The sequence below is a fragment of the Hippoglossus stenolepis genome, chromosome 3, assembly GCF_022539355.2.
Source record: "Hippoglossus stenolepis isolate QCI-W04-F060 chromosome 3, HSTE1.2, whole genome shotgun sequence".
Taxonomy (NCBI): domain Eukaryota; kingdom Metazoa; phylum Chordata; class Actinopteri; order Pleuronectiformes; family Pleuronectidae; genus Hippoglossus; species Hippoglossus stenolepis.
The window spans coordinates 7851699-7862988 of NC_061485.1; the positions used below are offsets into that span (position 1 = coordinate 7851699).

General features: G+C 43.0%; 1 protein-coding gene across 9 annotated transcripts in view; it reads right to left on the reverse strand.

Moving 5' to 3' along the window:
• nav1b (neuron navigator 1b) overlaps window positions 1-10705 on the reverse strand; it is an 87511-nt gene extending 76806 nt beyond the window's left edge. For 8 of the 9 annotated variants that reach the window (XM_047339280.1, XM_047339275.1, XM_047339274.1 and 5 more), the window contains exon 1: window positions 10563-10705. The gene's annotated coding sequence lies outside the window, so the exon portion shown is untranslated. The remainder of the gene's footprint in view (window positions 1-10562) is intronic. The other variant, XM_047339272.1, reaches the window with a different exon arrangement.
• Between the last annotated feature and the right edge of the window lie 585 nt (window positions 10706-11290).

An 11290-nucleotide genomic window follows, 5' to 3' on the forward strand; every position in this document is an offset into this window, starting at 1 on the left:
GTGTGGATTCACTCTGGGAGCTCCAGTTTACCACATCCAAACCAAAAGAAAAGTCTGCAAGGAAATGTTTTCTGTAACCATTTTCTGTCACAACTGTTAAAAAGAATAAAAATAAGAAGATGAGTCGCAGAGGTTGGGTCCTCTTGGTGTGAAAGCAGCCAGTGTGAGGAGGCCCATGCAGGGAAAGAGGGGGAGAAGGGGAGCACCGGGGGCCTGCTTCATTAGAACTGGAGCTTTGGTCCCATGAGCTCTTTTTCACATCTCATAGCATGGAAGGTGTGTGTGTGTGTGTGTGTGTGTGTGTGTGTGTGTGTGTGTGTGTGTGTGTGTGTGTGTGAGTGCATGTGGCAAGCACACCTCTGCCCAGTGGTCGTAGCTATTTCTAAATTCCTGAACCTTGATTTCAGAGTGCAGATACAAACTGAGAGTGTTTTGACGTGGAGCCTGAACACTGAACTTTCACATACACAAACAACCACAACAACAAGGAGTGAGGCGGACACGCCCACCAACTCCCCTGCAACAACTCCACACACTGACCAACAGTAGCTTTCCATCCACAGAGACCTCTGCCAGTACTCATGAAGAAATGTGGGTTTGTTTAACAGCAGCTTCTCTACTCTACTCAAACATGTGTGTCCATCACAACAACACACACACACTTCCTGATCTCTGATCTGCTTTTATTTTATTTTAAGAAAAGTATACAAGTGAAACACAACTCATCCAGATTTACTTTCTGTTTCTCGGTTGTTGTGCTTCCTTGAATTTAAGAGTTTGAGCCCAGGACCTCCTGCTGCGTTCTTCACGTAGAAAGACGATCACAGAGAAAGTCCAGTCCCAAGTCTTCTTCTCCTTCTTTATTCGGTTTATTGGAAGGTGACAACCAACGCTGCTGCGCCTTACTGCCCTACTGTGTGTGTCAATATCCTACTTCCTCTTCTTCCCCATTCGGTAGCGTATCTCTTATTACCATTGATATTTTGACAGCTTCTCCTTCGCTTCAGTTGAGTGGCGTGGTGACAACCTCCGTGTTGGAGTGTATATCAGAGTTATCTAGCTCATATTAAATCAGCTTATTCAATCCTGTCTCCCCAGCTAATGGAACATACTCCCTATTCCAAAGGTAACTACTATTTCCAAGCTTAGTTCTTCCTCTCTGCTTTGCACTTTCCTCTTGAGCTTTTCTGCTCTCGAACACACTTATTAAAGTGAAGCATTACATGCTCCACTGACTCTTCTATAAAATATTTTGTGCGGGGGGGTTCAACACACAGTGGAAGGCTAATGCACCTTGGACGTTGGTTGCTGCCCGCCAATAAACCAAACAGAGAAGAAGAAGAGGCTCTGACATCCTCCGCAATTCATGACTGAAAACGCTCCTTAAAAATAACAATGTCTTTGAACAAGAGGCCGGGTTTTCATTAGAGCCACAATCTTTTTGTGGCTTTGATCTTCAACATTATTTGAGATCTTTAAAATTGTCTTTGGTTCTTTATCGTTCTTTGATGTGTCTATATGACTTATGGTTGGAAGGAGATACCCTTCATGTCCCATATCAAGGGCGTTTTGTACTACCTTGGTCAGCAGCGCGAAGTGGAAAGAAACGGATCAAATAGACATGAACCCAGATATGGAGGAGACTGCAATACACATTCACCATGTGATAAGCATCTAATGCATTGAGCTTCCAGCATGACAGTTGAAACTATTCGCATGCAGATTGAGGATCTTTATACTCAAGTTGACTACATGGAGCAGTGGGAACTGTTAAAATCAGGCGCCACCACAGACAACGTCACAAGGTTTCGTTGGCAGAACTTTTCTTGAACATGACTTTGTCTGTGTCCTCAGACCTGGATCACAGCACATGGACATAACTACTTTCCTCTTTACTGCGGAGAGTATCCAGTCCAGTCTGTAAGACGCCCACAGAGTTTAGCACCAGGCAGCGAAAAGTCTGTGAGTTTGGATCAACTCACCGAGTTGGTTGCAGAGGAGATGATACAGAGAGGGTCAATTCCGCCGGTCTTGCCCACCAGCGGATGCTCCACCAGCGGATGCTCCACCACCGGATGCCCCACCAGACTGCCACAGTGTCACCAGACCACAGCCAACAAACTTGAGAAATGGTCAATTGTGTTTAAGAGTGTTGAAGAAATCTGCCGGCTTACACGAGGCCTGTTCAAGCTGGAAACTACGCAGTCAAAAGACATTGAGCTTATAAACGAGTTCCTAGGGGAAAACCAACTCTTCATGCACTGACTCTTCATCATGCAGTTCTCGCCTGACAGACGAACATCCTCAGAATCATCAGTCCGGCAGCAGTGACTATAGGACAAGTGGAGCTATCCAGAAATCATCGGAAGGAGGTGAGCGACATCATCGAGCCCCCTTGTGACGAAAATGTCAGAATCTGACCTGAGTGGGCTGGATATCTAATCTTCTCTGGAGTTTAAAGCTGCTGCAGATGAATCTATCAGATAATTAGTGAAGAGGAGAGCGTCAGATCATCTGATTCGAGTAGAGGCTCCAAATCCTCAAAGAGCCATGAGAAGTTTGGAAAGGAGGGGGAAGAGGATCAAGAAGCTTTTGGCAAAGTTTTTGACCACAGCATCGATGCTCAAGATGTGTACACAAGTCAGGAAGAAGTTCAGTAAGGAGACCTAAGTCCCGGAGCAGTGAGTCAGTCAAGTCTCTGATGGATAGTGTGGAGTCTCTGCTTGGACAGAGACCAAGGACAGAGTTTCACCTGCAAACGCCCCTGTCATTACCGATGTCCCTTTCTATAGGTACGTCACAACTGACATTTTAGTGGCGCAGTACAGCTGAAGTGATTTAAAGTGTCTGGTTCCTAAGTCCCACAAAAAGATGTACGCTGACATAAAGGAGAGAGGATCAATTTCCTGCACTGATGAACTGGTGGTTCTCAAAACAGGCCAGTGACTACACCAAGAGGGTGACCTCCGCTTTAATGGAGATTGAGCTCATCGTAGGATCTCCCGGGTCTCAGAGATCAACAGTGCAACGGAACGGGCAGAGCCCCCAAAAAGATGTATGTCAATTTCGCCATTGACCAGCTCACTGTGTATGCAAAGTCCAAAGTGAACTTGTGTGGACGAATCAATACACTCCTCACTCAATACCTGTTTGAAAAACATGGCCCGAAGTCCAAGACATTGACTTAGACATGTCCCCAGATATAATCAATGTCCCTCTGGCCAAGGCCGTGTTCAAGGACCTGTGTAAGATGTGGGACTGTCCAGAAACGCTGCTGCTTTCCTATCGAAAGAACCAGAGGTCGAGAAAGAATCGCGCCGCCTCTATGGAAAGCCACATGTCCAAAAACCCGCAGGATGTCCAGATTCTTCTCCTTGAGCAGATTCTTTAAAACGGTAGAAATGTTATTACTTTAAACGAGGACGCCGCTGTATACGTGTCTTCTACTGAAGGGGTGTGGATTCACCGGAGCTCCAGTTTACCACATCCAAACCAAAAAAAGTCTGCATGAAATGTTTTCTGTAACCATTTTCTGTCACAACTGTTAAAAAGAATAAAAATAAGAAGATGAGTCGCAGAGGTTGTCCTCTTGGTGTGAAAGCAGCCAGTGTGAGGAGGACCATGGCAGGGAAAGAGGGGGAGAAGGGGGAGCACAGGGGGTCTGCGCCATTAGAACCGAGCTTTGGTCCCATGAGCTCTTTCTACATCTCATAGCATGAAGGTGTGTGTGTGTGTGTGTGTGTGTGTGTGTGTGTGTGTGTGTGTGTGTGTACAGGCTTAAATCATATTTATCTGTCTTGTCATCACCATCCGTCATGTCCCATCGTTCATTTTCTAATTTCTGCTGATCAACACTATTTGATAGATTAATATAAAACTATTAAACACTAACACATTGTAGTTTTAATTAAAGCCTATTGTACTTTGTGAAGCACCCAAGATTAGAGTGGGCGTTTAGTGTAGTGAGTTAATCTGTCGGCTCATTACAGGGACTTAAACCTCATAAGTCACTTTATGTGATTAACTGTGGTCAGTAAGGCCGTGAGAGGAGAGACCGATTCAGGCACCTGTGACCGAGTGATACAGTTTGAAAAGGTTAGAAAATTCGTTCACTAATGATCGAAGACCTGAGAAGCACGATTGTGATCGCAGAGAGATTTTATTGATCTTATAATGGATCACAACAACGATCAATAAATACCAAAAACCTCCTTGCTGCGCTAACCACTGTGCCGCCCTCACAAGAGCAGATTGCCGCAGCATTTTCATCTCATCATTCTTTGTGGATTCACCATTTTAGAAGCGATTCCCAACCCTCTGGACCTGGACCCCTGCTGGTGTTAATAATTAATATCTTTCCTTACATCTGATCACCAGAGACAAAACATAATGTGCAATAAACCAGGTGCAGCCTGGAGATCCGGTTTTACAACCACAGATAACCCATAAAAACACACATACAGGGACCTACACGTTTGAGGCACATTCTGTGCTGGTGCAACATCTTTTTAGCTGCAACATTTAGTCATAAACATAAACTGCACATGGCTATTTATTGCCTCAAGCTGTGACACTTAAACATTTCAATCTGCAGTGACTTGATTTTCTTTAAAAGAAACATAAGCCTCAAAGTGCTGGTTTGCATTTTTCTGAAAAGCTCCCATCACCAATTTACTTCTGAATGTTTGTTCACAGTCCCAAACTGAACCATTTAAAACTTGCAGAGTCTTGTTTACAGCCAAACAGGGTCAACGAGGCCGTTTCACATATTAAAAATATATATATCCCAGGTTACATTGCTGCTTTGACATAAATAATTTCTTTCAACCTGAAACTAAATTAGACATTTCCCCTGAAGGATCAGAAGAAGGATGAGAAGCTGTGCAGCCGATGTTGTATTGTGAAATCCCACATGCAAACTGAAACAACCTGCCGCTGCAGCTCTGCTGCTCTTATGCAACTGACACAGTTCTGTGACGTGAACCGAGGCTGGTGTGGGAAAAGGAAGACATGTTACACAGCAGGCTGCAGCGCTGTGATGAGTCTGTCAGTGTGGGCTGCTGTCTGATCAAACATCAGTGTGTATGTGGAACTGGGTCATTAGAACAGGTAGGAGAAGAGAAGTGCATTTGAAAATGGAAATACAATCTAAAAGCTTCCAAACAGCAGCAACAACTATACAAAAATAGTACAAGTGACTAAGTTCATGCATCAGCAAATAAAACAAGATTTTTCACTCTCTGGCTCTCAAGAAAAAACTTTAGCAAGTGTGTGTGTGTGTGTGTGTTCTTTGTCTAGATCTAAACCAAAAAATAGGAACAATGACATATGGGAGAAAGTCAAATAACGGAAATAATGATTTAACCCTTAAGATGTCCCACAGATTGTGTGAACAAAAGCTGTTCAACATCAGTTCAAGAGTTCTGCCCGTGTGTGGTTCACAGAGGTTTATATTGTGAATATAAAGGATATCATGGGGTTTAAATAAAGATGGAGAACTTGTCTCCTCTTCTGTTCTTCTTATCTCTGCAGCTGACGTCACTGACAGCTCATCTCCAGAGCCGACACTGAGGTGACTGACAGAATAAACACAGGCTTTTTCCTCATAGAAATATGGAAAACACTATTGTATGCCACACTGATGCAGTATTTGAAAACAGTGTGCTATGACATACATGTAACTTTCATATCAAAGTCTGAAGCATCTGACTACAGTGATATTTACACACACACCTTTAGCCAGGAACTATTTAGTGAAAGCAGTTCAAATGGTTGGAGTGAAAACCTGGATGCATATGGCTCCATATGGTTCACACAGTGAAACCACTGAGCTCATTTAACACCACAGAATCAGAAGTGACCAACTGAAATGTGACCTTTTCCATCTGTCACACACACACACACACACACACACACACACACACACACACACACACACACACACACACACACACACACACACACACACACACACACACACACACACACACACACACACACACACACACACACACACACATCTTAAGAAGCACATTATCTCCAGCGGAGTCGTGTTGAATCAGCATTTATTCCAGGTTCAGTCACTTGGAACAAACCTCCTGCACGATCTGTCATCTTCAGCATTGTCCAAATCTCACCATGTTTACAGCTACACTGCGTCTGCCTGTAATTACACTGACACTGTCACTCTGTGTTTGATGAATATGTTTTCCCTTCACAAAGTTTGTGTGGGATTTATAAAGATTTAGATGTAAGGGCGCTTGGAGAGTGAAAACCTCCACTAAAGAAAACTTCTTATCCTGCCATCTTCAGAAAAGTGAAAAATAAAAATCATTATTCCACTTGTGTTTCTAGGATCTCTTCAATAATTCACTGGGCTCCTACTTGTCATGTCACACCCATCAAAGGCTGATAACTACAACAGCATAACTGTTTCCTTGCCTTAACTAGCGTTATCTGACTAATTTACACTTTTCCCTCATTTTTTAACGATCTTTCCCATCGGCATCATTTCTCTTCCATCATTAATGTCTGTGAGGTGAAGAAAAATGTGTTAAAACTGTAGGAAGAACTATAGCTTTGGGAAATCAAAATTTGGCCAAATTCTGTTGCACTGTGGGTAACAGCTGTTCTGTTATTGTGGATAAGAATCAGCTTTAAAAAAATCCCTTATTCAGCATTTTCCCTGACTCGAAGACTCCAAGTGAGTGAGTGAGCGTATCTGGTTTTCACAGGAATGTGGGATCAAATTCAGTGGAGCTCAAATCAGATCTACGAAGGGCTTTAGGAACTTGGAACAAGGTGAAATGCTACAGAGAGAAAAACACAAGTTGTTGCCATCATGCACGAAAATACAAAAACAAGACTTTTTTTAACTGTACATTCTCATCTGCAACCAAATATTCCACAGAAAACAACAAAAAGGAAATAGTTGTGCTCTTGTCACATCTACAATTATCTCTATATTTTGTGGCGTAGCTTTCAAGTCGTCTGTCATCTCAGCACCAACGTCAACCATCCGGGTTTTCAGAGTTTGTCTTCATCCTCCTGTGAAGCTGGTGACACCGTTTAACTCCACACACAGTCGACTGTTTCGGGCACATTCCAGCAGCGGAGAGCCTCCACTGCGGCTGTCAGACGATGAAATACATTTTTTTCAGTATGTGGTTGAGCTCAGCTTCTGCTCACTGGGGGAGAAGCTGAGCTGAAATGTCAGTTCTCCGGGGGAAACGCAGCGACTTCGACATGTCACTCAACGACTGACAAGATGTTCACTGTGACACAAATTGTAACCTGAAGACTGAGTTCAAGTCAAATGATTTATATATTTTTATCCGACTGCACTCCGAGCAAAAACAAATAAAGGGCGTTATATATTTATTAAAAGGGCCCACTCACAAAATCGTTTGCCACAGTTTATTTGTATTTCAGACGGAGTATTTTATACCATTTAAAGAATAATGTCGTAATATTTGGAGAATTAAGCTGTGATTGATAGGAAAGTCATGATATGAGAAAGACATCATAATTTAATCAGAATAAAGAAGATGCTCCACTTTCCTCATGTTATGACTTTTCTTCTCATTGATTGCAGATTTATTCATGTAAAGTTGCAACTTTATTCTGATAAAATTATTACTTTATTTCAAATTTATTCACGTAACATTACAACTTCATTTTCACTTTATCCTCTTGATATCACAACTTTATTTTCAAATCTCAGATGTTTTTCAAGTGGCCCCTGACATTCTCCCTTCATGTCTCATCTTCTCTCTGATTTCTGACAAAGTTTTCATCTGAACGTTCAATAATGTAGAACAGCTTTAAATGGATTGAATAAAATATGGATCGGGTTTTCCAAGGACGGAACACATGTCATTTTGGGTTAGCCAAGGTGGAACGTGTCTGCTACTTGGAAGAGACTTTCCAAACCACAAACACAAACACACACACACACACACACACACACACACACACACACACACACACACACACACACACACACACACACACACACACACACACACACACACACACACACACACACACACACACACACACACACACACACACAGGAATTCAGGACACACTGAGACGTGGCATTTGTGTTGAGAGAAAAACAAACTCACTCTTTGAACATAATGCCCTCCAGTTATTTGAAACATCCTATCATAACATCGCAGTGCACGCACACACTGTAATATCACAATCATCGTAATCACTCTGATTATAGGTCCAATTTGAAATCAGCTATGTTTTTCAAAGTGCAGGAGCTCGGTTTCAGAAAGAAGCAAACAAAGAATCGAAGCAGCTGTGAAAGCGTCGTGGGAAAAGACAACACGATGCCCTCAGCAGTTTTTCTTCACCACTTCAGTAAATGTTGTCTCACCACAGGACACTGAATCTGTGTTGTTGCACCGTAATCCACAGCGACACTGAAGTGAGTTAAGTTCAAAAGGGCAGCAAGTTGCAGATGCACGATACATGTGTTTCTATTGGCAGTGACATCACCCACCATTAGTGGTATTCCCAGAGCCGTGCATGGTCTCCCTGTGTAGAATTGAATTACTCAATGGTCTGTGTTGTGTGCATTAGTGCATGTGAGGGTTGAGCTGTAGCATAATGCGGAACTGAAATGAATGCATCAGGAGCAGAGCACCGAGTAAATGACAGTGAACGCCTGGTTGAAAACGTGTCTTTCCTCATTAATCCAGTGAAATTTCATGAATATCATTAATATCTATGACACGACATCGGCTTTGGTGATCCCCTAACGTTTTATCGACTGCCCCCATCAGTTCAAAACTTCCATTCATGCAGCACTCTGGTTTATAAGAGGCCGAGGAATCAATTAATGCAGCTTTCCATCCATCCATCCATTATCTATACCTCATGTCTTTTAAAGGTTGTGGGGGAGCTGGAGCTAATCAATCATAAAGAGAAAAACAACAATTCACTCTCACGTTCAATCCTACTGTCAACTTACAGTCTCCAGCCTAACCCCTGTCTGCATGTCTTTGGACTGTGGGAGGAAGTTGGAGCACACACAGAAAACCAGAAAAACCACACAAGCACCACACCACCAGTCAACCAGTCAAGCGCAGTATATGCAGTTTAGTTTTTTTAAATAAGTAAAATGTTGCCTACTGATGGAAACAAATTCATGCTGGATGATATAAAATATTGATAATAATTGGAATAACAACATAGACCCTAATACTTTTGACAAAGAAATGTAATTGAGCTTCAATGTTTTACAGTTTCCCCATAAACTTTATCATTAATAAAAACAAAACACAAATACAGCCAAATATATAGAACTGGAAAAGAAAATATACATATTTTATGTAAAATGTAAACATAAATGTACATCATTTCTTTATCGTTTATAATGTAAATTTTGAAGTTGTCACGTCGGTAAATAACGCTGATACCGATATGTTAGTGATAGTGTATCACTGGAAATCGTTGAAAGTTAGTTTTACTACCAGTATTACCACCTTGCAGTTACAGGCATCAGCCAACAAGTCAAGCAGCAGGAAATATGATGCTGATCTCCTCCCATTGGTTCTGGTAACGGTTTTAAATAAGTGACCTTTGACAATTTGGACATAAAAATGACATGTGTGTTAAATCACGTTGTATCGAGTTACGGCCCAAAACGTGATTTGTGAGCTTACAGTGACCTTCACCTTTTGACCTTTGACCTCCAAAGTCGAACAAGTTCTTCCTGGAGTCCAACTGAACGTTTATGTCAAATTTAAAGGGAATTTCCTCAGGTCGAGATATTGATCTTTCCCATTCACGTGTATGTGACGGGCGGACGAAACGGATTAAAAACATTTTACCACTGAGACATTTCAAATGATTCCACCCACAACACGGATTTGGGATGAAAGATTGTGATCATCCGAATCATCTTTTCAAAAACAAACATCACTGAAACCGCATATTTCAAGAGGAATTAATTGCTTCCAGCAGCGAGTGAACAACTCGTGTTGATTCAGGGCTTTGATAAGAACATCAAACACAGGAATGATCACAGTCGACTGTATCTCAGTCTGATGTGTGTGAGAAAGTGTGAGTGTGTGAGTGTGTGAGTGTGTGAGTGTGTGAGTGTGAGTGTGTGAGCCTGGTGCAGCGGCAGCCTCTGGTATGAGTCAGCAGCATATCCCAGACAATTAGTGGGCACATGACTCCCCGTCCCAGGCAGGACAATAAAAGTCTCTGCAGGAATTAGTTCAGCAGCTTGAGTGTGTCCCCGGGTCCCTTCAGGCCTTCTCCCTCTGCCTGCAGCCATTCACATGATAGAAATACTCTGTCGACCACAAGACCCGGTGTTTGGACTGTGTCGCCCGGCAGCTCACATGCTCAACAAATACTACAGTGTGATGCGCTTGTAGTGGTTCAGCTGTTTATCTGGGTTTGTAAAACAAGGTCACTCTGGGGGGAGCAGAAAGTTAAGATCAATAAAAAAACAATTTAATATCCACATTTTTAAATGATGGCGTCTAACATGAACATTATTCATCCACAGTATTCAGAAAGAAACTCAAACTTACCCAGAAGAAGCTTGAGAAAACTTAAGTGCAAAGGAAGCTGGGACCATTTAGTGATAAAAGGCCAAGCTGAAGGATGAGCAGTATCTTCAAGTGTCCATCAGTCCGTCCCAACTCTGCAGCGGCTCCAGGACACGTGTATTTCTACTGTGCCATATGCAAACACAGAGATGGGACAGTGAGCAGCAGCCTCCAGCTCGTGCAGCAGCGAGGACCGGAGCATCCCTGCCTCTGTCCGACGCCTGGTTCCAAGTGGGACTGCTCCCTTCCTGCTTGCATAACAATACTCTAACACAGATCCTCTGCTGCAGTTACTGCCTGTGGATCAGTCTACTTAGCCGGCAGGCGCTCACTCTCTCTCTCTGACTTGCAAATGGACCATTCCAGCGAGGCCGAGTGTCTCTGAACAAAAGTGCTGAGCTTAAACTGGGACATAAACCTGGTGAGAAGCTCATAAACCGCATCACACTCCACTCTCTCTCTCTCTCTCGCTCTCTCGCTTCGTCCCCATCTCTCTCTTTGCTCGTCACAGTTCCAGCTTTGCATCTTTTTCCGCCCGGCGCTCAAAATGTCCTGAGTCACAGCCAGAGCCAGTGAACTGGACTGATTTGAATTGTCACTGCATGTTTATCGTTTGGCTGCCTACAGGGCGCAGGGCTCGCTCGGCACGGCCCTCATTGTGAATCTGGGCCAAAGCGGGCGAACTCGAGAGGTGTCAGCACAAGGAAAAA